Source organism: Anser cygnoides, chromosome 2 (assembly GCF_040182565.1).
Source record: "Anser cygnoides isolate HZ-2024a breed goose chromosome 2, Taihu_goose_T2T_genome, whole genome shotgun sequence".
In the NCBI taxonomy this organism is placed as follows: domain Eukaryota; kingdom Metazoa; phylum Chordata; class Aves; order Anseriformes; family Anatidae; genus Anser; species Anser cygnoides.
This window is the reverse complement of record NC_089874.1, coordinates 136,798,871-136,824,707: the sequence shown is the minus strand read 5'-3', so window position 1 is coordinate 136,824,707 and position 25,837 is coordinate 136,798,871. Positions and strand designations below refer to the sequence as shown.

At 36.0% G+C, this 25,837-nt stretch overlaps 1 long non-coding RNA gene across 1 annotated transcript in view; it reads left to right on the top strand.

Annotated features, from left to right (window-relative positions):
• The window catches only part of LOC136789773 (uncharacterized), a 51,870-nt gene extending 26,602 nt beyond the window's left edge, over window positions 1–25,268 (top strand). Inside the window, exons 2-3 of the long non-coding RNA XR_010828696.1 lie at window positions 20,658–20,814; window positions 22,339–25,268. This is a non-coding gene — a long non-coding RNA (uncharacterized lncRNA). The remainder of the gene's footprint in view (window positions 1–20,657; window positions 20,815–22,338) is intronic.
• The last annotated feature ends 569 nt before the right edge of the window (window positions 25,269–25,837 follow it).

Genomic DNA, 25,837 nt, shown 5'->3' with positions numbered 1-25,837 from the left:
ACTGCAGAATTTCATAGGTACACAGAATTTGCATGAATTCGGAGTCAGAAAATTAAATGGAGTCTCTTAATCAAGCTTATACATCTTGTGGATGAAATAAGACAAGGTATGAACTTACATTGCACAAGCTATCCAGTCCTATATTCCCATGTGGACAGTCTTTGCAAAAACAAGGCGTCCTACTCCATTCCAGAGGTTACAGTGGTGTTTCCAGAGTGACCCTAGTTAATTACCCAGCTGCACGTCAAAAATATGCTCACAGAGCACTATCATACAGGCAAGCTCATGTATGAATGTTTCCTATTCTCAGGACGAACATTGACTTTATGTTTTTTTTTCTATGTGGATAGCTTTAAACCTTCTTTGGCCTAGACGGTGTCCAGAGACTTCCCATCCTTTGTTTTCAAGCCCAGAATTCAGCTTTGAGGTCTCAGCAAAAGAAGGGCATGGACCTGTTAGATTGAGTCCAGAGGAGTGCCATGAAGGGTCTCCTATGAGGACAGGCTGAGGGAGCTGGGGTTGTTCAGCCTGGAAAAGAGAAGGTTCTGGGGAGACCTTACAGCAGCCTTACAGTGCCTAAAGGGGGCCTACAGGAAAACAGGAAAGGCATTCTTTTTCAGGGAGTGTACTGATAGGACAAGGAGTGATGGTTTTAGACTAAAAAAGAGTTGGTTTAGATTAGATATAAAGAAGAAATTCTTTATTATGTGGGTGGTGAGGCACTGGAACAGATTGCCCAGAGAAGCTGTGGTTCTCCCCCTGCACCAGAAGTGTTTAAGGCCAGGTTGGATGGGCTTTGAGCAACCTGATCTAGTGGGCACATGTCAGGGGATTGGAATTAGATGATCTTTAAGGTCCCTTCCAATCCAACCCCTTCTTTGATTCTATGATGCCTCTGTGCTGCTTGGGTTATGCTTCCCTGGGGCTCTTAAAGAATTGGAAAGCCTCAGCCTGGTTAACACCATTCACCTAAAACATTTATAGAAGATTTGTCTGCCCCTCAGAAGTAATAACCCTGATCATCTCAAAGCTTCCAAAAATTCACTAGCAGGCAATCATAGTTGCCCTTTTCCTAATGCACAGCTGCTCAGCACACCTGTTATAATATGGCTGACTTTCCAGGGAAATGTGAGGGAATTAGTACTCAAAAATCTACCCACTCCGCCAAGACTAAGAAACAGGATAAAAAATAAATTAAAAAAAATGTTAAGTCTTATGAGGAAATGCCAAACTCATGATGGTCAAGCAAATGCTAACCACAATGAATTCCTACCATCTGTATGGTAAAAACCTTTGCGTATTAATGTAAACAAACATTTTTGCACAACATCTGTATTATGACCTCTACAGTATTTCCAATGAAAAACAAATACAAATTGATTTTTCCCTTATTTTATAGCAACACATCTTTTACACATTGAAAATACCTTCAGTATGCAAGATGAGTTATTTTTTTTAATAAAATACTCTCAGAGAAGAAATCAATAGACTGAGCTTATAATCTAAAGTGTTAATGATATTTCAGACACTAAATGGGAACAGATGCACCTTAAAGAACCAATCACTCACATCAGTCGTACTAACTTCACTGTTCATATTTGCCGGAGAAAGAACTGTTTAGAAGTGAAGGCAGGTAACATTAATGAGAAGGTAAAGTTGAGCCTATGCAAAAGAAGCATAACCTATACAGCTCCAGAACCCCTGAAAACACTCCAGTCCTCCTTGCCTAGCATATGCATATTTCCCGTAATTTTCCAGCTCTTCTTTCAGTCAAACCCAGGACATTTTCCCAATTTCTCATGCAATAGGTCTAATATGGCCCTCAGAGTAGAAATATTCAGTGTTGGAAAACAAGACTCCAACTTCCCCCCTCCAAATTAGCTAACTTGCATAGTAACTTTATTTTACCAGGAAAAATAGTAATAATAATAATAATAACAATAACAATAATCATAATAAAAATCTACATCTGAAGGACTAATTGTATTAAATCATCTTTGATGTGACTTTTACCTGTAAGTGTTATTTGTGAAAACCATAAATGTATAGTGATTCTCTTATGTAGTCCAGGAACTTGGATATTTTGGAGAATGATGTTCTGAAAACACCCATAGGGACCATGAATACTCTGTGCCCTTTCAGAACAGGTTGCTGTTTCTGCAGGAGTTTGTGAAAATGCCAGCATTAACATCTCTATACATCAGAGTTTGTCCATTTAGAAGATCAACATAATAAAAAATACCTCCCAGAAGAACAGTGAGAATGAGTTCATACATGCAAAATAAACTATGATTAAAAAAAAATAATAATACTACAAAAGGAAGCCAAACTCTATATAATGATTTTTTCCTACAAGTCCTCTGCATTTTATAAATAAATCACTATTATTATTTGTATTTTAGATACAGAAAAATTTAGACACAGAGAAGATAGCTGACACATCATAAACCTAAGTAATAACATCAAGAACTGAACCCTGAGACCAAAGTCCAATCCACAAACTAGTCAAAATATTATTCTTATACAGATTGTTTTACTGTATTTATAACTAGAAATTTTCAACCACAAATAAAGCAGGATATTGACCAAAGCAACTGCTGTTCCTGCTGTCTCTGTTAGGGTAATGGTAGTGCTGGAGATGTAAATATGTTAATTATATAGAAAACTACTAACATTTGTTCCATTTTAAATTGCCAGTGCAGTCATAATCATGAATTTAAAAGAGGAATCCAACCTGACATTAGCAAAAATAGAAACAAACTGTCTAAAAAGCTCAAGGGGAAATGTCAGCATTTAATTGTTTTATTTCTGAAACAAGGTTTAAAAATCACTATTTTGCATAAATAAACAGATGAATTCTGCTTTCTCACCATGTCTTCATGCTGATGCAATTCTTTATTTCTGAATTCTTCTTAGTGCTTCTAAAGTGGATTCAGCCACATTACAGACAACTTTATACAGATAATTATCTTGACTCAAAATTAAATGCAATTATTTGCTTTTCCATCTCTGAATATATGTTAAAGGCAACAGTTTCATTAAACTAGGTGAGAAATATTCCAATATTTCCAAGAGATATGTCTTCATATTTTTAAATATTCAAATGATAATATGGTTATCTTCAATCCACTGCATTAAAATGTTGGTGACTGTGATAAGAACATTCAAAATAGTAAAAATACATTTTTTTTTCCCTCCACGGAGTGGGAACCATGTTAGTATGCTACAGTATGGTAAAATTTTCCTCATAGTAACACAGAAATCATAAAACAGTAATATGAAGAAAAGTAAGTGGATTTTAAATACGCATTTTACAACAGTTGTATTTCAGTGCCCTGTTGCATGAAATTATAAAGAATTACACAAATTAAAACTGAAGAATATTTTTGGAGGATGAGATTCAGGGTATGAAAATACTTACTCTGTCTCAAGGTTGGTAACACTTGATAGGGTATTATGTAATTCTCTTCCAAGACTCACCGCAATAGCTAATGAGGCAATGAGGAACTGTCCTTTCTTCATCATTTCTTTCTCCAAGTTGAAGACTTACAAGCATTTACTGTTCTTTAACTCATTTAATCAATCTAAGAACATTTTAGGGCATTTTGTTATTCTTGATTATAAGACATTACCCTTACTGAATTTCTGCTATTTAAAAAACAAAAAACAAAACAAAACAAAACAAACAAACAGAAAAATCTCCACCATAAGTTGAATGACCCACAGGCTGCAAAACAGTAAAGAACTTAATTTGCAAATTTGGTGGCAAATTTATGAGAAACTGTGAGTTAGTAAAATGTCAAATATACTGACCTGATGGGAGCTGTTTCCTGAGTATTCTGTCTAGTCATTGCTGCAAACCGTTAGTGTCCAGGTTTATGTCCGCATGCAGCGGAAATGAGATCAACCCCTGAGGATTGGTTTTGTGGCATTTGCCTCTTAGTGGGCATGGTACTACCCAAAACACTTGCAATAAACCTGGGGCTACTTTTAACGCTAAGTGGATTGTATCTGTGGTACATACAAAGTGAGGTAAATCAATGATACTTATCAAAACATAACTTTTGTCACAAATTCAAAGGCAGAGTGATAGACATGAAAATAAGACTGGTTATTAAAAGCAACACAGGGATATTTTTTCATTGAAATTTGCTTATGTTGCAAATAAAACATTACAGAGAAATAAAATCATAGAATCATAGAATCATGAACTCACAGGATAATTCACTTTGATGGGATGTCTGGAGATCAGCTAGTACCTCAATCTCAAAGCTGAGGTAGCTTTTGTCAAGTCTGGCTGTTCAAAACCATGTTCAGATGACTTCTGAAAATATCCAGGGATGGAGATTCCATAGCCTCCTTAGGCAAACTCTTCCCATTTTTGACCATGTTCATGGCAAGAATTTTTTCTTATATCCATCTGTAATTTTCCTTGCTCTAAATTGTGTCTGTTGCCTCTTGTCCTATTACTCTGTACCTGCAACGATTGCCTGGCTCCATTCTCTACAAACCGTCTAAGTAAAAGAAGACTGCAATTAGGGTTCACCTTAGATTTCTCTTCTCCTTTCTCAACTTGCCATAGGTTGCAGCTCCATGCTGATCTTAATAGCCCACCATTAAATTCTCTCGTTTATTGATACAGGTCTTGCATTAGGGGATGAAACTGGATGCTTTATTCCAGGTGTGGCCCCACAAGAGCTGAGCTAAGGGTAATATTGACTTACTTTGAGCTGCTGTATATGCTATTAGTATACAGTCAGCAGAATCAGGTCAAGCACGCATTTCTCAGCTTGCGGTCCACCTTGGGTCCTTTTGTGCTGAGCTGCTCCATTTGTGTTTGAAAGATTTCTGGAAAAAAAAAAAAAAAAAGAGGAAGGAGATAGAGAACTGAAATATAAATGGAATATATAAAACTGATTATCACAGCAAGTCATTATTACTTTGTGAAAAAATATTTTATGTGCTTTGGAAGGACATTGCCAAGTAATTTTCCAAAATATACTTCATGTTTTATTGCTATTTTAGGCAACATAAAAAACTAACATACAACCACACAAAAGCTCTTAGATTCTAAATTGCAAGCATTACATTGCAAATGGTAAATGAAAGATCTTCCTTTCCTTTAAAGTGCCTGTAATATTCTCTTAAAACCTGAACTTCACTGTCAGCTCAAGTTTCTCTGTCCTTAGTGAGTCTTGTCTGTAGTTTTATTTTTTTCCATGTGGTAAATATTTGTTATCTAATTTCTAATAAATCTTCTTCTTTTATGATACTCACTATCCAGTACCAGCAACTTTTACAATCTTTTACTTTAGCACTCAGTTATTTTACAATTCATTGTCCAATTGACCTCTAAGGGGTCTACAATATCCTGTTTCATGCACTGCTTCTTTTTTCAGTCTTTTACAACTGTAAAATCAATATACAGTTACAGTACTCAATTTTCTGAAGAATGTTCATGCACTGGTGTTGCCTACCCTCCTGAAACGTTGTCAATTACAGCAACAATGTTAGAGATCTCACATTCTCTCTCTCTCTCTCTCTCTCTCTTTTTTTTTTTCCTTAACATAGAATACCTAAAATATAGCCATTTAAATGATTTAATTTCTGTGATAGACTGCATTCTGACTCTCTTGTGATTCACCAACTTTCCATTCAGTGTGTTATGATATTGTTGTGTTTTTATTGCAGAAGATTGATGCTTACTTCTTAAATTGTTCAAGGCCAAGAAACCTTGAAGGGAAATGCTATCATATACATTTATTGACCCATGGTATTTAAATTTCTTCAGTCTTCTCTCTTCAGATGGTCACTTCACTTCTGTGATGAATTTCTAATTCTTTTTACTGTGTTCCTCCATGCATCATAAATTCAGAGACTACATATTCAGAAAATGTGAAATGCTTCCTTCTTGATTCTTTTTATAAACACCACTAAGTTTTTATTATTAATACTTAGCAATTTAAACTAAGTAACTAAGAAAATTACTTAATAAATCTAAAACTTTATTGGGTTTTATATTTACAGTTTTCACTCTAGTTACATAGAAAAAAGAAAAAAGTCAAGAGAAATGCATTCAAGGATGCATTGTAAATATGTAATTAAGCAGAATTACATTCATTAAATATGTGTGTGAGAATATCTAACCAAATTAATATAATTAAAAATGCTTATAAAATGTATTAAAAACACATTTAGAAAAAAAAAAAACGTCATTGGTTAGGTACACAGTATACTTACTATATTTAATTGTATTTGTTAACATAATATTTACTTTATAGTTTCACCAGAGACATAGCACTGTTAAAGATTAATGTTTTTGGTAATAACAGGTTGGGTATGATTCATTGTATACACATTGTGCTAGAAACCTGAGAGTTATAATAAACACTGAAAGTGAAAACATCAACACTTCCTTGTTTAGAAATGAATTGAAATTATCCATAGGTAAAAGAGTAATTGCTGTTATCACTTCTTTAGTGTAAATCATTGAATCATAGAACATAGGTTGTAAGGGGCCTCAGAAATTCAGTCCCCTGACCAAAGCAGGGGGAATGAAGTTGTGTTAGAATGATCAGGCTATATCCAGATATATACACAGATATACACAGATATATATTCTCCGTTCTTCATAGGATCAGAATCGTATCATCTTTAAATACAACTATTGTGTATTTATGTCCCTTTTCTGTCCAAGGTCCAGAAACTCATCTGTTTGTTGTAGAATTTAATACGCTTTTAGGCAGTCCTTTTGAAAGTATATAAACTTCATCTTGTAAACCTGTTATTGTGAAAAGTCTTAGCAAAAACAAAAGCATAATGAGAGAATCAGAGATCACTTAGTGTTAACAGACCAGAATTAGGCTTGGAATTTGGATCCAGCACTTACCTGCCACCACTGATATCTCTTGCACTGCTGCTTTCCGGTATTAGAAGCTTTTCTTCAGTGTGACATTCTTGAAAAGATAAGATTATGCTAGAAAATCCTTTTTTTAAAAAAAATGTTATAGTGGAATATATCTCAAGATACAGACTTGCTGAGTAACTTGGAAAAAAATTCATATTTATGTTATTTTGATATATCTTGTCTTTTTTTTTTTTCAGTTTTAATTTTTGATTTAAGTGCTTGGCATTTACACTCAATTTCCACAGACAATGGAGGAATAGTGCATTCTTACTCTAGTTTGGTATTAAAGCACTAAATAGTAGTGGGTTTTTGTTGTTGCTGTTGGTGGTAGTTTTAGTGATTTTTTTTTTATTTGTTTGATTGTTTTATGGGGCAAAAAGGGGAACTCAAGAGCACTGCAAGAAAAACATATTTAGCAGGGAAAACTCAGGTAAATGAAAACCCACAAAGCACTAATTTTTCAGTCCAAAACTTTTCTGGAACCTCTTGTTAACTGGAAATTTTAAAACATTGTTTTTATTTTCATAGTTCTTTAAACTTTCTGATACGAGTTGAAAAAATGTTAACTAAGGTAAATTATCAGAGTAGTACTATGTAATTTTCTGCAGCAGTAACTGAAGTTATTGCAGTTTGCTCATCCCTCTTTAGAGTCCAGGACAGGATCAGATCATTCCTCAATATTTGGCTTAAATTAAATCTGGGAACACTCTGGCAGTCAACAATCTCTGAGAGGCAGGAGCATGTGACTAGGTGTTGTGCAATCTGTGGGAAAGAGAGTAAAACTGTCATGCCATTGTCTCTGGAGCATGATCATATTTCAAGTCTGTACAATTTTTTAACAAGAGTTAGCAAAATTATCTGACTTTCTATAGCAATTTGCATAGGCTGTAGACTGTATACTCATATCTAGTACTTATTTATGATCTTACCCAATACTATTTTAAACCCATGGAGATATTTTAACAGAGGACAAGGGGAATTCATTCAGGCTCATTTGGAATATAATACACTGCCTTAAAAAAATTAAAAACAATAATAATAATAAAACAGATATATCACTGCTAGCATGGACAACATTTCTAGAATTAGGTACTAATTAACGTTTTATCATCTGCTTAAATAAAATAAATAAATAAATAAACTAGGAGGCTGTTCACTAGCTCAAATCCATATCACACTGAAATCCGATGAAACTGATCTATAAGTTAAATCAAAATGTCATAGCATGGAGATCTATCAAAGATCTATCAAAGAATGCAGAAAAACAGTACTAAGTAATGACACCTTGTAGATACCTCAACGACCTCTTAGGAAGGTGATAAAGAGTTAGACAAAGAAGCAGCTTCCAAATACTTCATCAGCACCTTTGAGATCTTGAAAACAGGGAAGCTGAGACTGAAAATTTTTTAGTGTATTATAATATAAACTAATAATTAAAAAAGCATTATTAAGTGTTCTTGTGTAACTGCTTGATAATAACATTAAAAAACCTGCCCTTGAAACCATTCAGATTTGAAAATTTGAGCTTGCAAGGAGTGTGCCAAAAGCTGCCATTCTAACACTTGTTGAAAGAAAATGCAGTGAAGACCTTTATTTAATTCTACATGAAGCAGGACTTTCACTTGCATGAACAGAGAAGACACAACTAAAAAAGAGAGCATGCATGTTTTATGGGACATAAAATTAAATATTATCATAATTTTTTTCATTTGAAAAACAAAACGTTATTTCAAATTTGTTTAAGCATTTTGTGTACTTGTGTATAAAAAAGTATCTCTTAAGAAATGTAATATTTTGAACTAAAAAATCCTGGTCTGAAGATGATGACAAAATACTTCCATCTATATGTTCTAAATGAAATATTATATTTTTCCAACAAATTATTATTGTCTTGAACAGCAATTAATAAATAGAAATTGGATTCACAAAAAAAGTGTAAAAATAGTAAAATTACAAGAAAATTTAAAGTGAAATGTATGCTTTAAAATTACAAAAAAAAAAAAGAGTTTTAATAGGTCTAATCAAAGTTACACATTCATCTGATTTTTCAGTTTGGAAAAAGCATTGTCACTTGGATTTTTTTTATTATTATTTTTTATTTTTATTTTTTCTGCCCAGGAAGGTGATTTCTCACTGTGTACTGGATCTGGCTAGGATGTTAACTTTCCCTGCAGCAGCCCATACTGTGCTGTGCTCTGCACTTGTAGCTAGAACAGCACTGGTATCACACCAGTGTCGTGTCTGCTGCTGAGCAGTGCTGGCACAGCATCAGGACTCTCTCTAACCCTCCTAGGGAGTGGGCAAAAAGTGAGAAAGGGCACCAGGGCAGCTGACCTAAACAAACCAAAGGGATATTCCATACCATATGATGTCACACTCAGCAATAAAAGGTGGAAAAAGGAAGAAGAGGGGAGGGGTGGGCTCTTGTTGCAAAAACGTCTGTCCTCCCGAACATCGGCTACATGCGTTGAGGTCCTGATTCAAGGACGTGGTCAAGCATCGCTCATTTGTGGGAAGTAGAGAGTATTTTCTTTCCTCTACATTTCCACACAGCCTTTACTTGTTTTGTTTTGTTTTGTTTTTCCCTTTTTCCCTCCCTTTTCCCCTTTCCTTTTTTCTCCCTTTAGTTAAATTGTTTAATTACTAATAATCTTTCCTTAATAATTACTTTTCCCTTTAATTAAATTATCCTTATCTCAACCGGTGAGTTGTTCTTTCCTTTACTTCTTCCCCTCCTCTCCTAAGGAGGGGAAGTGAGAGAGTGGTTGTGGTGAGTTGATCTGCCTAGCACAGTAAAACCACCACACACTGACATACTTGGTGGCAACACTGTGAAGATTGTGGTCTGTTTAACAAGACTAACTCACTTTCCTGTGGACAAGTAGTTCTTAGAGAATCTATAGAGACTGGTACAAAACTGTTCTCCTCTCTACTGACTTCTGGAAGCAGATCTTGGAGAGGGTCACTCATTTCTACCAATTTTTTTCTTGGTAAGGGAATGATCTGATTCATCTGAGACCAGATTTTGTATGTGAACCAACAGGCACGCTGTGTAGATGACAGGGAGTCAAGGGCTTTGGAGCTAAACAAGAAAGGACTCAACCTCACATAAAAGATCCACCCTTATGCTCTTTTTGTATGGATTTTATACGGATTTTGAGTCTCAAATTGGGCTTGGTGTAGTTATAGGTTTCTCTCACCTATTAGAGTTGTACAGTATAAAGCTTTCAAGGGAAGACATAATGTGGATATAGCTTCTCCTGGAAGCTATTAGCACAAAAGTCACATTACAATACTAAAATTAGAAATTTGCAGTTCCAATTAGTTTTTTTTTTTTTAATTTGGACATTTATAGAACTTGAATACAATAATAACATTTAAACTAAGAATAAAGAAAAAGAAATTAGCAGAAAATCATATATTGATCTATTCAGGCAAACTCTCAGTGACAACAAAAAATAGAGAATAAATAAGAACCATAAATTAAATTCAGTGTTGTTTTGTTGGCATCCATGATACTGTTTTGATTTTAGCAACAATCATCTAGCATAAAAGGAGCAAGGAGTTGGCCATATGTTTTAAGCAAGTCTTTAAATGAACAGAAGTTATTTTCATGGAAAACTAAGAATAGAGACAATACCTGGAACATTTTTAAACTAAGGAGCTAAACCAAGTAAGCGTTTCCAGGCACAGTTAACTATCAGGTGTGAAAGCCTGTAGTCAGCTCACAAGACAAAAGAAATGCTATGAGTTACAGCACATTTGAAAATTGTACATTAAGTTATGTATATAGTGTACTTTACAGAAATTGAGAAAGCATAGTTTTGTTTGTGACCTGTATTATAAGGTCATAAGGTATCTTTAAGAAGAATTTTATACTCTCAGCAATTCAGCTGTCATTTCTGTAATGGGAATATTGGCCAAAGCCCAATGTGTTTTGAGATCTATGGATGAAAAACATTATTTCAGTAACAAATAAATGGTAGGTGGTACAAAAGTATTGCTAAGTATCACACTTTTCAATGAGTGTCATGAATTGTGCCAGATCTACAGAGAGAGAAAAAGAGAATCCCAGTTATACAGTAGACATCTGGACAAAAATATATATATAGTGTGATAGGTATATATATGGCTTTACAGCTGTTGTGTCTAGAAAAAAATGGCCCTGCAAACTACTTAACTACTTAACTTCTCTGAATTATCTTTTTTTCTTTTTATTATTTTTTATTTTTATTTTATTTTTTTTACAGAACAGAACTTTCTATTAGCATCCAGGTCATGAACATTTGGATCTCTGTGATATACTTTGTTATGTAGTATATGTTTAAGTAGGAATCCAGGAAATACCTACACTTTTAGAAATACCTACACTGTAGAAATACATACACTTTTCAAATACCTAAATAGAAAGGACAGGAAATTAACGTTCATGGGTTAAGTTTGACTAGACTAGAAAGAAGCATATGTACTAATGACCTTCTCTTTGGCTAGCCATATACATAAGTTGGGTGGCTGAAGATTTTATGAATTATATTTCTGTTATAAATATGTTGTAAAATTACATATATTCATCCATGAAATTCTGACCTTCATTTTCAGATAAACAGCTTTTCATTTGTTTCTGTCAGGGAGTCTCAGAACAATGTTGTTTAAGCTGACAGCACCACCAACATGGTAAAATCATCATATCAAACATAAGCAAACTTTCCATTTGGATCTCAGAGGATAGTTTTAATGATTGTTAAAAGCTGAAAAGTTTTCATCATTTTGAATATTTTGTCTTTTATTCCTTCATCCAGAACTGGTGACAAGGAATGACAACATTGGCTTAATACTCAAAAGAATGGTGTTGATATGAACAGTTGGCTTAAGAATGCTCTATAACTAGATTAATATGCTCTACAAATGTAGATGCAGCTCTTTGAAGACTGCTTATTTTTCAAGCAGTTAGCCATGTCTTTCACTTTTCTCATTAAATAAAATGACCTATATAGTGACTTATATATGATGGAGAGATGGGTAGCATTCTGCTGCATGTATCTGCAAATAACAACTTTGAACTTTGGGGTGACTGACAACTGTGAGACTACTATTACTCTGTTGTTTGCTATGCTATGATATTCACTCATGGGAAATGCTAACAATCATTTATTGCACCGATCACGTTTTCCAGAAAAGCCATCATCTTATCTGTAGTACTGATGGAAAAGATATTTCTGGTAAGGTGTAGAAGGTTCTAGAAGGTAAAGCTACCTTCTAGAATCAGGACAGTCTAGTAGTTTAATAGGTTTAAGGGAATTTGGTAGCAGAAGGACAAATGTGAGGTTAAAAAATTCTTTTTATAGTGTTAAATGGAAAAAGACACACAGAGAAAAGATATGCAGGAGTTCTTCCAAACAAACAACAAAAGTGAGATCTCTCCACATCCATTCACCAAAAGGTTTGATGTTTTCCATTGTGAAAAAATATTTGTAAAATATTTGTGAAATATAATGGCTGGAGGAATGAACAATATGATACAACAACAGGGTTAGCTGCTTGTATAAGACACAGGAATTATTAAAAGTATGAATACTTTCCTATTCCCTACTACATTTTATGTAACCCTCTTAAGCAATGTATTTAAATAAATGAGAAACAAAAACAAAAACAACAACAACAAAAAACCACAATAATAATTATACAATAATAATTACATCATTATGTCATATGTTGGGATTAAGGAAATCACTGCTAGTCCCTTGTTCTGTCATCTCCAGAGTTCCTTTTCAGGGCTTCTCAAAGCCTTCCTTCTGAGAGGCAAAAGCAAAGTTGTAGGTCTGAAAAGTTTTCGGACATGAAAGGTTCTGCTGTTTCTGGCAGGTGACAGTTTCAAGTTCTGACAACTTAGTATGGAGGGGAAGAAAATGATTGGTTGAATACAGGATGAGATATGCCATTTGACCCTTTCCTCTGTAGAACTAGAACCATAAAATAACATTATTATTGTTATTATTATTGTTATTATTATTTGTAGTAGTAAAAGAAATTCCAACTTCCTTCCTTTCTATTTTAAAGAGTTAATACTGTAGTAAAGGAAGGTAACTCAAACAGGAAGATTTTCAATATTTGTGATTTGCACTTGTTTCCTAAACTTTACTGATTCATTTTACAGAGATAACTTTTCACCCATTTTTCCTATTATGCAGGGATTTTGTGCATAAGAATTATTTCACTTTTGTCATAGATTTTACAGGACTGTAATATGAACACATAGTAGAGAACTTTTCTTTATCTGCATTTTCAGTCACCACAAAAAAAAAAAAAAGGCAAGGTACAAAAAGATGTTAGATTAAAATGTTATTTTCTCAAGAAATTTATGATCAATGTTTAAGAAGAAAAAGACTGCGCTGTAAAAACTCCACAGGTGGGACATGCATGAATAAACAGAACAGGGCCTTTTTCAATACAACTGAACAAACAACAATATTAAGACAAAGGCAATATCAAGAAAGAAATAGTGCTAAAGCAATATTTTTCTGCTTTTTTATAAGTGAAATATATGTGTTTAAAATCCCTGGGAATTGGGAATATGGTTGGTGATGAAGTATTATTTCCCAATACAAGAAGCTTACAGTTAAGGCAATAGGTAGCACTCATTTATCAAAACTAATATAATTTTAATTAAAATTATATTGAAATATACTTTGGTCATAACTAAAAATATCAGCTTTTCTGTATCTTCTAGAAATCTTTTCAGAATACACTGCAGTATATAATGATTTGCCATGAAAAGTCTACGTTGACTACTGTTTTCAAGATCTAATTTCTATTCCCTCAGGCTTGAGGAACAGAAGGAAGCACTACCTGAAACATTCATGAGAATAATGGAAATTGCAATTTTCACCCCATTGTTGCTTGATCTGAATATATAGGGATCACTAATTCATATGCAAACAATATGCAAAGGGAAATTTTGCTTCAGAGGACTCTCTAAATGCCATGGTATCAAACTCAATGGTCTGTGAAGCTTGAATTCACTGACTTGCGTTTACTTAGTGTAATAACTTACTATCTACTTAGTCTAAAGGAAAATAGAGGTTTAATAGACACTTTAAGAAACATAATTTGAACATTATTCTCTGACAATTTATTCACTTGTAACTAAAATCTTTGAAAACCTCTTAATTATGGTATTTTCCAGCTATCTAGAGTGTGAAAAAAATTTACGTAACAATATATCATTAACCACAACCTCAAAGTGAGAAATGTGGCCAGTATGATTCTTCCAAATGTTATATTTTATCTCTGTTTTGAAACATATGACACATTTTTTTTTTCAAGTGGGGTGCAGGGGAATGCAATTTTGGATGTATGTTTTTTTTAAATACGTGACTTCTTCTTCTTCTTCTTCTTCTTCTTCTTCTTTTTCTTCTTCTTTGTAATAATATAATAATAATAATAATAATTAATAATAATAATTGTTGTTTAATTTCCTTTTGGGAATACAAGAGCATTCCTATTTCTTTAATCTAACATTTTGAAAAACTGAATACATCATGTCCCTGGGAATTCTGGGGTGCACTGTGGCAGTTGAGTCAATTAAAGATGAAACATGGGGAGAGTAACTCAATCTGAGGGACCCTCAGGAAGAGGTAACAGTGGAAACAGTACTTAGTTTATCACATTTGTGATAAATTGGTCAGCTTGTGCAGTATCAAACTGGCCCCAAATCACTGAAGGCCAGGCAAATTTATTTAGTTTTCTTATTGTACTGACTTTACATCCTTAAATCATCTTCTGAGGTGACACTTGGGAACTGTTGCAGCACATACAGTTTCTCTGAGTTTAGTTAGTTCTGCAGTCGACTGCGTTTATTCCTGGAGGACTAAAAAGTATTGGCATATACTTGCAGATGGCATTCAGATGGCCCCTATTTTGATGATATTAGAGGCTATTACAAGTAACACAAGACAGAATAAGAGGTCTCCTCTGCAAGGACCTAAATCCCTTTAAGAAATGAAGCATACTCAGTCATCCATGTTCAACAGTATATGCTCTGCTAAATGTAGTTGAGGGAGGATATGTGCATTTATGTCCTTTCTTACGTTCTTTTAAAATTGATCTTTGAGCTAACATGATGGATAGTTGATTCAAATGCAACCAAAGTGTCAGGCTTTGCAGGGCAGCTAGAACTAAAGTGCTATTAAACTGACCAAACCAAAAGAATGACATTTGTATGGTTTTTTTATTTATTTTGTTTTATTTTAGTTATTTTATCTTTAGGATAAACTTGTGAAAATCATTTATGAAAAAATACAGTCTCAGGTACATACTTCATTCTCTGGACAAAACCTTGTGATAATATCTCAAAAAAAAATCTCAAAAAATATTATATCTCTTAGGTTTGAAATTTACTGCTCTTTATTCACAGAGACCTGACAGAGTTTTGTAAAAAACAAAGCTCAGACAATGTTTGCAGATAACTTAGTTAATTTGCTTTGCTCTGAAATATAGAAGACACAGAATCACAGAATCATAGAATGTTCGAGTTGGAAGGGACCCATAAGGATTATCGAGTCTAACTCCTGGTTCCCCAGTGGACCACCCAAACATTAATACTATCAGTGAATGACAAGTAAACTTCTTTTGACTGAGATTTAATGATTTCAGGTCTGAAGGCAAATTGTGTGAAGAAATAATAAAATTATTAAAATGAGTGTATTTTAAAACCATATATATAGATTGTATAAATTTCAGACAACATATATTTAAGGCTTGAAGGACATATTTGAATGAACTGTCTAATATTTTTTAAATCCTACTTTGATTTAAAGTTTGACTTGAGACAAGGCTGACTACTTTTCCCTCTTCATGTAATGTAATACGTGAGTTTTACCCAGGAAAGGAACAGACGTCTGTCTTTCTATATGATTGTACGGGAGGACACAGTACTTGTTCCTTTACATAGCTCGTGCATTGTTGAAACTCTAAAAAGGTCATTTTGCAAAGGAACATTGGGAACTGTTGTCTCCAGTGCCTGGATAACCATGGGTCATGCAAATTAAAGTGAGACATAATACTGCCTGTGACATTTTTGCTTTTGCCAGAAAAAACAGACACACGGAGGACAAGCCTCACTTCCCGTTTAGTTTTAACTCAGACTTGCTCAGTTGATTTCCTACCAATAAAATCACTACGGGAAAAAAAAAAAAAGGGCCTCCAGTGATGGGATAGACTCAGTCATCTCAATTGCCTATCCATTCTACGCCAGCAGCCGGATGAGGTATGTGGCAGCTCCACAGGGCAGCTTACCTCTCCACAGTATTATTCAATGACTTTATATCCACAGCTTCCCTTCATACAGATGATTTGTCCAATACATTCGTGGTTCCTTGACACCCTATTTATTAAGTCCTGGTTATACACAAGAATATGTCAGATCTAATTTAATTGTATTTAAGCAAGCAAGAGATATAGCTAAAACAGCTTGCTATTCTCTGGTGCAGAGGAATTCATATGTATAACAAGGCTTAAAGAATTGCGTATCCTGGACTGCATTAGACAAAATATGGACAGCAGGTTGAGGAAGGTGATCCTTCCCTTCTACTCAGCCCTGGTGAGTCCACACCTATAGTACTGTGTCCAGTTCCAGGCTCCCCAGTACAAGAGAGACATGGAGCTACGGGGGAGAGTCTAATTAAGAACCACAAAGATTATGAAGGGCCTGGAGCACCTTTCCTATGAGGAACGGCTCGTAGCTGGGACTGTTCAGCCTGGAGAAGAGAAGGCTCAGGGAGATAAAATCAATGTTTACAAATATTTGTAAGGAAGGGTACAATGAGGATGGAGCAAGGCTCTTTTCAGTGTTGCCCAAAAGTAGGACAAGAGGCAATGGGCAGGAATTGGAACACTGGAAGCTTCATCTGAATATCAGAAAATGCTTCTTTCCTGTGGGGGTGATGGAACACTGGCAGAGGATGCCCAGAGAGGTTATGGAGTCTTTCTCCCTGGAGACATTCAAAAGCGTCTGTGCAAGCAGCTCTATATGTCTCTGCTTGAGCAGGGAGGTTGGACACAAATGACCTTCAGAGATCCCTTCCCACCTCAACCATTCTGTGATTCTGTAAGAGCTTAAGTATGTGGAAGAATAAAAGAGAACATACATGGAAAACAGAATAGTGGGGTCAAAGTCCCAGGAAGACGGCTGGACAGCAGACTGAGTGGGAGTTTCCTGTAGGGCTATAGTAATTAACAGGGACACCCTTTATTGCCAGCTCTCATCTATCCAGACATCCCCCTTCATTGACTATACTTTCATCAGTCACAGTTCAGACTGTAAAATTTTCTGAAGATCTTTACTCAGATTGCTTTCTAGTAAACCACAAACTAAATTAGAAGAAGCAGCTGTCTTTGTAATGGAATATCAAAATAATGTACAGTTCAATTTTGTCTGCAGCATTGCCCTCCTCTTTGCCAATAAAAGCAACCTATTTATTTTTTCTTCTTGATAAAGTAAAGGAGAATTGGGTTGCAATTTCTGTTTAACATTGCCCAAGAACCAGAGGTTATAAAGGTATCTCCACTATGAAGATATCGTCTAGCCTGGCTGATAAGAACATAAATAATTCTATGGATGTGCAACTGTACTATCATATTTTTTTTTTCATTTAATGTGAAAACTGTGACATGTACTTGTTGATTGGAGTGAGCAGGATGCTGTAAAGTCCTTCCTTTGGTAACAAGATAATAGGGCAGAGTGAAAGCACAAAGAGTCAATGAAGAAAAGATATCAGTCTCAAAAACACAGGACCAGCTTAGTAGTTACACCGCTGTGATTCTGTTGAACTAAAATAAAGAAAAGCAGAAATAACACAGTGGTGTTCAGTGGTGTTTTAAATTTTGGGCTCTATGTGAATTTTTTTGAGGTATGTGCATGTATGAATGACATTACACAAGTGTGTAGCCCGGATTTTATGACATACTTATGTCAGAACTCAAAAATACCTTAGAGAAAACTTTCAAAACCATGTAGTCCTCTGCTGTTTCCTCTTCAGTAAGTCTGTTATCGATGATTACATGTCCAGTGAAGAATCACTGCATGAAAATTAAAGTTTAAGTCCAATCATTAAAGTGTGAAATAGAGATTATATACCTACTTTTTCTGCAATTCTCAACACAGCTCTTATGATGGAATTACTACAGACATTTATAACTACTAGGTCATTCAACCACAATCTGTTTTACTCATTTAGCACAGATAAGTGAAAAAAAGCTGAAAAGAGACTTTGTTGTTGTTGTTAAATCTCTAGATTTAACTCTGTTTCCAGTTCATCTACCAATGTCTCAATAGGGTTTTAAAGAACTCTGTGGAACCACAAACCATTTAAAAAGTTTGTAAATCTCATGGGTGACGTTCTAAAGTCAACTTTGGAGGTAGTCATCGTTTCCAACATGGCTAAGTAAATCTGTTCCCGAAGCCTGGGCAGAAGCAAAAGTGAACATTTAGATTTTCCCCCAACAGAGACAACTGTCTGTATACAGCTTTTCAGAGCAGTTGTGCATAAAGCTATTTACACCTGCAATGCAAGGCAGGCAGTTTCATAACTGAAACTTTGTCTAACAAACTAAACACTGTCAGGCACAGTGTAAGTGTCTGGAATTATTTTTGATGTGAAAACTGCATACAGCAATTACATTAATACCTCTTTCTATGATTTCACCAGCTTACAAGTAGAAACTGGCAATTTTCCTTTACTACAGGATTGATAGGAGCTATTTCCGTTCCAATGTCACAGGATTTTGAGAGACAAATACTGGATTATAGTTTTAACAGGGTTTTTATTATTGTTATTTTTTTTTAATTTACTTATGTCTAATGCTCAAACCAATTCCCAGGTGTTCGAAATTTTCTAACCTTAGCATCAATAGAAGATGATTGGCTTTTTGTCACCTTTGTGACTCTGTTAAAAAGGTGAAGAGATATTTCCCTGCAGTGTTAAACTAAGGCCAAGCTTATGAATCTGTATTTTGTATAGATAGAGCTGAGAGCTCTGGCTATAGGTGAATAGCCTATAGTGATGTCTTCTGTTCATTCTAATTCATTAGCTGTACTCATGAAGGAACTGGAATTTGTGGAAGGTTTAGGGAGAAGTACCCACTGGATCATTAATGTTTTCACTTATTAGCTTTGAAATCCTGATGTTGCTGAACATTTAGGAGTTAGGAAAATATAAAATGAGGGAGTACAGAATGGAACGGCTTCTCTTTGCTAGTCTCTTCTTGCAATCTGCCAGATTACTAAAACTAAAAAAAAAATAGTAGCTACAACAAAAGCTGCAGAAGATTCTTCAAAATAGTGTGGTGGTTTTACCCATCTGCGCAGCTGAACTCCAACACAACCACTCTCTCAATCCACCTCCTCAAAGGGAAAGGGGAAGAAAACACAGTTGAAAGGGCTCAGGGATTGGGATAAGGACAGGGATATCACTCAACAATTATTGTGATGGGCAAAATAGACGCAGTGTAGGGAGATTAATATAATTTATTGCCTGTTACTAACAAGCTAGAGAAGTGAGAAAGAAAGGAAAGTAACTAAAACACCTTCCCCCCATCTACCCTCTTCTACCTCCTCCCCCCAAGCAGTGCAGAGGAATGGGGGAATGGGGGCTGTGGTCAGTCCCTGATGCTTCGTCTCCACTGCTCCTTCACGGTCCCTCTCTGCCCCTGCTCTCCGTGGGGTCCCTCCCACGGGATGCCGTCCTTCCTGAACTGATCCTGTGGGGGCTTCCCACAGGCAGCAGCTCTTCAAGAACTGCTCCCACAGGGCTCCGTACCACGGGGTCCATCCATCAGGAGCAAACTGCTCCAGCACGGGTCCCCCACGGGCGGCAGCTCCCCCCAGACCCCCTGCTCCTGCGTGGGCTCCTCTCCACGGGCTGCAGCTCCGGCCCGGGGCCTGCTCCTGCGGGGGCTCTCCGTGGGCCGCAGCCTCCTCCAGGCCACATCCACCTGCTCCACCGGGGGCTCCTCCACGGGCTGCAGCGTGGAGATCTGCTCCGTGTGGGACCCATGGGCTGCAGGGGGACAGCCTGCTCCACCAGGGGCCTCTCCACAGGCCGCAGGGGAACTGCTGCTGCGTGCCTGGAGCACCTCCTGCCCTCCTGCTGCACTGACCTGGGGGTCTGCAGGGCTGCTTCTCACTTCTTCCTCTCCCAACTGCTGTGGCACAGCATTTTTTTTTTCCCTTTGTTAAATCTACTCTCACAGAGACACAAACAACATGGCTTATTGGCTCAGCTCTGGCCAGCAGCGGGTCCCTTTTGGAGGCAGCTGGAGCTGGCCCTTATCTAACATGGGACAGCTGCTGGGCTATGCTGAGAGAGGCCACCCCTGTAGCCCCCTGCTACCAAATTCTTGCCACGCAAAGCCAATACAAGTAGTCCTGAGCTTTTAGCAGTATACTGAAGATTCCTCTCATTTCTAAAGCACTTTTACATTGCCTGGATCATTCCAACAAGAATATGGGCATAAATGGTTAAAAACAAACAAACAAACAAAACAACAAATCAAACTGTGTACATAGAAATCTATGAAGTCTACATAGCAGAACGGAAAGAATGAAAAAGAAACTACTTTGTCTTTTCTGTTTGCCATTTTGGCCGTATGAATGACTTTGGTTACACAGAGAGTAAACTCTGCTGTCTTTTTTTTTTAGAAATTGTCCGCATATTCTCATTCATTGAAATTTAATAAGCAGTTCTATTTCCAGGAAGCCTGGAAAAAGAATTCTTTAAAGATAAATTGGACTACTGCTCTGCCAGACTACACCTCAAATTTAGAAGAGGAGGTCAAGGGGACATGGCTCTGAGAACTGTAGATCTCACAGGAGCTGCTGTGCGTGTTTCTGCAGAGGGATTAATTCGACGGTAAGTCTCAGTCTCTTGTTGAAATTTTCCCCAGATCTTCTGGCAGGACTCTGCACTGGGTTTATTATTACATTTCTCAATAGAAGAAAATCTGGTTGGATTATGAGATCATTATTTTGTGAATCAAAAGAACAGGATTCCCAGCTGAAGAGGAAGTTATGGATTGCTTGACCATTTTTGCTTTCAGTGAAAATGTTTACCATCTGCATAAGCTTACTTATGCAGTCAGATTTGCAGTTGGTTTTCTTCGGACAGAAAAGTTTGGAAGAACTTTCCTATAAAAATATTTTTAAAATATTATATTGTGTAAAACTTTATTCTGTAGACTGTGATCTTGTACTGAAGTATATTTTATCCCACAATTCTTTGTATACATAATTTTGAAGCCATTAGATTTAAATATATCACAATAACTAGTTATTTGTATTAACACTGACCTATATATAAAACATCCATAAAATATAATTGATTCCCTGACTCTGATCCCCAAAATAAATTTTCTTGATTATTTTGTAGCTTGTTTTTTTAGAGCTATCTTTTAAGACAATGCTTTCCCTATAATAGTATTTAGTTGTGACCAGGTAATAACAAGGTACGCTGAGATAAAAGTCACCATCAGTGAGGGCTCAGATCAATTGGAAATGAAAATATCCCTTTTATACATTTGGAAGAATAAACAGAAGGAAGTGCTTCATTATGTCTTGTTTGCAATTTCATTTAAAGGATTGTTTGTTTGGTTTTTTTTGTTCACTTGTTTGTTTTTGTTTGTTTGTTCTCCCTTCCTGGGTGGTGAGTACATGTACATGAAGGCTAGCACATTCTACTACTAGTCATTGGAATTGTTCTCTAAATGCAAGTTTGCTGTCTTAATGAGTTCACAGGAGACCAAAGAGAAAGTGGAGCATCTCATTTTAGGGCCAACAGTGATTTATAGCACTTACTGTAAAGCTGCCCAACACAAAGCTATCTTTTATATAAGGCTACTATATTTTGGACTGAAATATATGTAGTGTTTTATTAATGAAGCCTTCTGTCAATGTTTTAGGTTGTGAAAATGGGAAGATGGAAATAAATAAAATTAAATAATAATATAAAATAAATAAAATAAAATAAAATAAAATAAAATAAAATAAAATAAAATAAATAAAATAAAATAAAATAAAATAAAATAAAATAAAATAATAAATCTGTGACTGTATTTCAAATATATCCTTGGAAACTCTGTTATTCTAGAGAAGGCTGAGAAGCGGAGTTTCCTGCTTGAAGGGGTATTTGTGTTTTGCAAATTTGATAAGCTCTGAAATAATAATAATAAATAATAATAATAATAAAATAATAATAATAATAATAAAGTGCACTTCCAATATATTCATATGTTATTACTGTATATTGTATAAATTCAGAAACAGTTCTCCAAGTCTTTCCTGGCAAGCAGCTATTCAATTCAGATACTCAGGTATTTGGTTATTCAAGGAAGAGATCTTCCAACCAGACTCTTTTTTTTTTTTTTTTTTTTCTTTCCAGGAGCATCTGAAGAACGGCAATGTCTTTAGAACAAAGGGGACCCAGAGAGCTTCATAGTGTTCAAGTCTTTTCCAAAAATGCCAGTCATGAGCATCAAGGAAATTCTCCTACAAAATTATTATTTTTGAGCTTTTTCGTTAATATTGGAGACCTTTGCATATTTGCATATCTGAAAAAGCACAAAATGCAAGTACTTCAAACTGCTTAAAATGCATGGGGACCTCTTTCTGGGAGGACTGTGGTTGCCCCAGGTGCTGTACGGACCTAGCTCTCTCTTGTGAACGGTTTGGAAGCTGTAAGCACCCTCTGAGCCAGGGCAATGCCAGGGCAATTACCAGTTTGAAGGGAGGAATCCTACTCATGAAGTAATGGAGTTGCTCATCAAAGAAATGGTTAGGATATATTTGCACTTGGAACATTTTCCCCCTTATTTTTCATGAAAAAAAGAGAATAGCCATTTTTTTGTTTTGTTTTGTTTAGTTTAGTTTAGTTTAATTGTGTTTTAAGATGGGATCTGACTGAGAACAGCTACAGGCTGTGGGCTGGCCAAGTGACATTGCTCTATTGTATTCTCATTAGAAGGTGTTTTTACAAAAATTCTAGCCAAGGCAATGCATTTACCAGTTCTGCTAGATCTGGATACCTGTAATACCTCTACTCCTGACAACTCTTCAGTTTCCTTTCCTGAGCCAGGTGACGCTGTTGGCAGAAGGAATGGACCTGTCGCAATGATGAACAGCATCCTCTTACTTACCGCAATGGTCACGGCCAGCGCACAGCCAGCAGGCACTGAAGGTCTTCCTCAGGAAGATGTGAACCACTGGGGCAGCCCAGCACAGGCCCCACCATGAGTGTAAAGGTCTGTGAGTTCATGCCGTGGTTTTGGCTGGGCCAACTGCACTTACAATGATGATAAATACAGAGCAGAAGGCTGGTAACAATGGAAGAAGACTAATCTGACAAATGGGGAACTATAAAGAAAAAGGAAATAAAAAAGGGAAACAAGGAAAGGGGAAGGGAAGGGAAGGGAAGGGAAGGGAAGGGAAGGGAAGGGAAGGGAAGGGAAGGGAAGGGAAGGGAAGGGAAGGGAAGGGAAGGGAAGGGAAGGGAAGGGAAGGGAAGGGAAGGGAAGGGAAGGGAAGGGAAGGGAAGGGAAGGGAAGGGAAGGGAAGGGAAGGGAAGGGAAGGGAAGGGAAGGGAAGGGAAGGGAAGGGAAGGGAAGGGAAGAGAAAAAAGAAACAGCACAAAAACCAAGGAGGTAGCTGAGGTGGAAGAGTAAAGACATAGGTTTGACGTCTGGTATCTTACATTTGTAAGAAAAATAGTTTGCTTTTAAGGTTGAATCACATTGCGCAGATGTGAGGTAGAAGCTCTCTCCAGACGCCCTCTGGAACAGCTTTTGGTTGATTATCTCAGTCTGACTCTGCTGGGTCCCACTGCAATTTCATGTTTCTTCTGAAAATAATAAACCACAGTATGAGAGCATTTAAAACCTTGAGGAAGAGAGAAAGCTGGAGTTTGATGGGGCACAAGGTCAGGCTAACAGAGGCTGTGTGTGGCATAGCTGACCTGTTTGGAAAGCTGATTGAAAAAGATCAATTTAAAAGTGTCATTTTGTGGTGGTAGACAGCTTGAAAAGCCCAAGCGCCAGAAAGAAGAAACACAGATGGGAAGGGTCAAGGTTTTGGTTGTGAGGACACTGAGGAAACTGAAATCTGTACAGAACTGAGAAATGACAAGGTGAAGAGGTGGGATGCTGTGGGGAAGGGGTGGGGGGGTGAGGGGGATAACATATATAAAACTATTACAGAGAGATTGCCAGACAAACCAAAACTTGTCTATTGATGCTTCATATATATACACTCACAAAGACATGATATAAAAAATACCAGCAATATATTTCCTACTAAATTTCAAAATAAATTCTTGTTCAAACTGCAGCATGGTTTGCATTGCTAAATTAGGAGCTAAAGGCAGGGCCCTTAATCATTAATTCGTATTTTGAAGTAATGTGAGGAACATATGCTACAATAGGTTAACCCACTGAATAACTGAGGAAACGCAGGGTCAGGGCAGGCATGTTCCTGTTATTTGTACTTTTTATTTTAGGACTGTGTTCCCTGCACTCCTGTATCATAATTCAATCAAGCTCTGTACATTTGCTGCTGACTGGGAGACAGCAATGCCCTAGCATTACACTGGCAGACTAGTTAGCTGGGGAGAAGTAAAATGATATTTAAGCTGAAGGCATAACTCTTCTCTGCTTTCCACCACCACCACCACTTTAAATTCCTTGATGTTTATTAATGTTCTCTACTTTGAAGTAAGCTATTTGAAAATATACTAAATAATATGTTTTTTTTTTTTTTTTTTTTAATACGAAGTAATTTACATTCATGATTTCCAGCAGGGCTGTAATGCCATGGTGTTTTTCAAAAATATAGAGGCAAGATTCTGAAGTATTTTCAGAGGTGATCTGAAGTAAAGTATGCTGTCCCTCGGTTTCTGTGCTTAATACCAGTACTCAGAAAGGCAAGCTTTGTCAGTAGTGAGTAGGTCAGAAGTTCAAGGGAAAGTTCAAGTTCAAGTTTAAATATAGCTTAGAGACTTTCAAAGAAAACTGATATACAATAGTCAGGGAATGCTTTATCAAAACCAAAATAATGTTTCACGTACAGACCAAATATGAAGAAAGAAAATATAAGAAAAATACAAGAAAAAAAAAAAAAGCTGATACCAAGACAGAAAAATGCAAAGAAAAATACATGCCAAAAATGCAAAGAAATGCAATTCCATACCTTTTGACTGTTTAATTAACATTAAGCAACACACCTATAATTTGTGATAATTATACAGCTCAGCAATGTACACAGGACTGCCAAGGTTAGAAATGTTGCAAGGTCCAGACCAAACATTACCCCTGTGGATACTCTTCCATAGGTTTTTAAGCATTTAGTACCCCAGGTCAAGAAAGCATACAAGACACTTTGCAAGCTAGTGCCCAATTTTTCCTCTCTGTAATGTTTAAATGTCTTCCTTTGCATCTGCTGTGAAGTAGGAGCATCAAAAAAGAAAAGGCACAATATAAATTGTCTGTTAATTGTGCTGTTAATTGTGACCTTTAATCTTACTGTATTGATACATACCCAGTTCAATTGCCTATTAGAATGATCAGTAAATTGACATCCATTAAGTGTTATATCTCCTTGAGACATTCTGAATCTTTACTATTTTTCAGTTTCAGTTTTTGCCTTACATTGGACTTTGTACCCATTTAGAATCAGAAATGGACAGATTTATTTTATTATTTTATTTATTTTATTTTATTTTATTTTATTTTATTTTATTTTATTTTATTTTATTTTATTTTTTATTTATTATTATTTATTATTTTTATTATTTTATTTTATTTTTTATTTTATTATTTTTCAGTAAAGTTTTGCGGGCTTGAAAAATGACTTCTTAGATTGCCCAGCTGTTATCTGCTTTTCCTGCACTG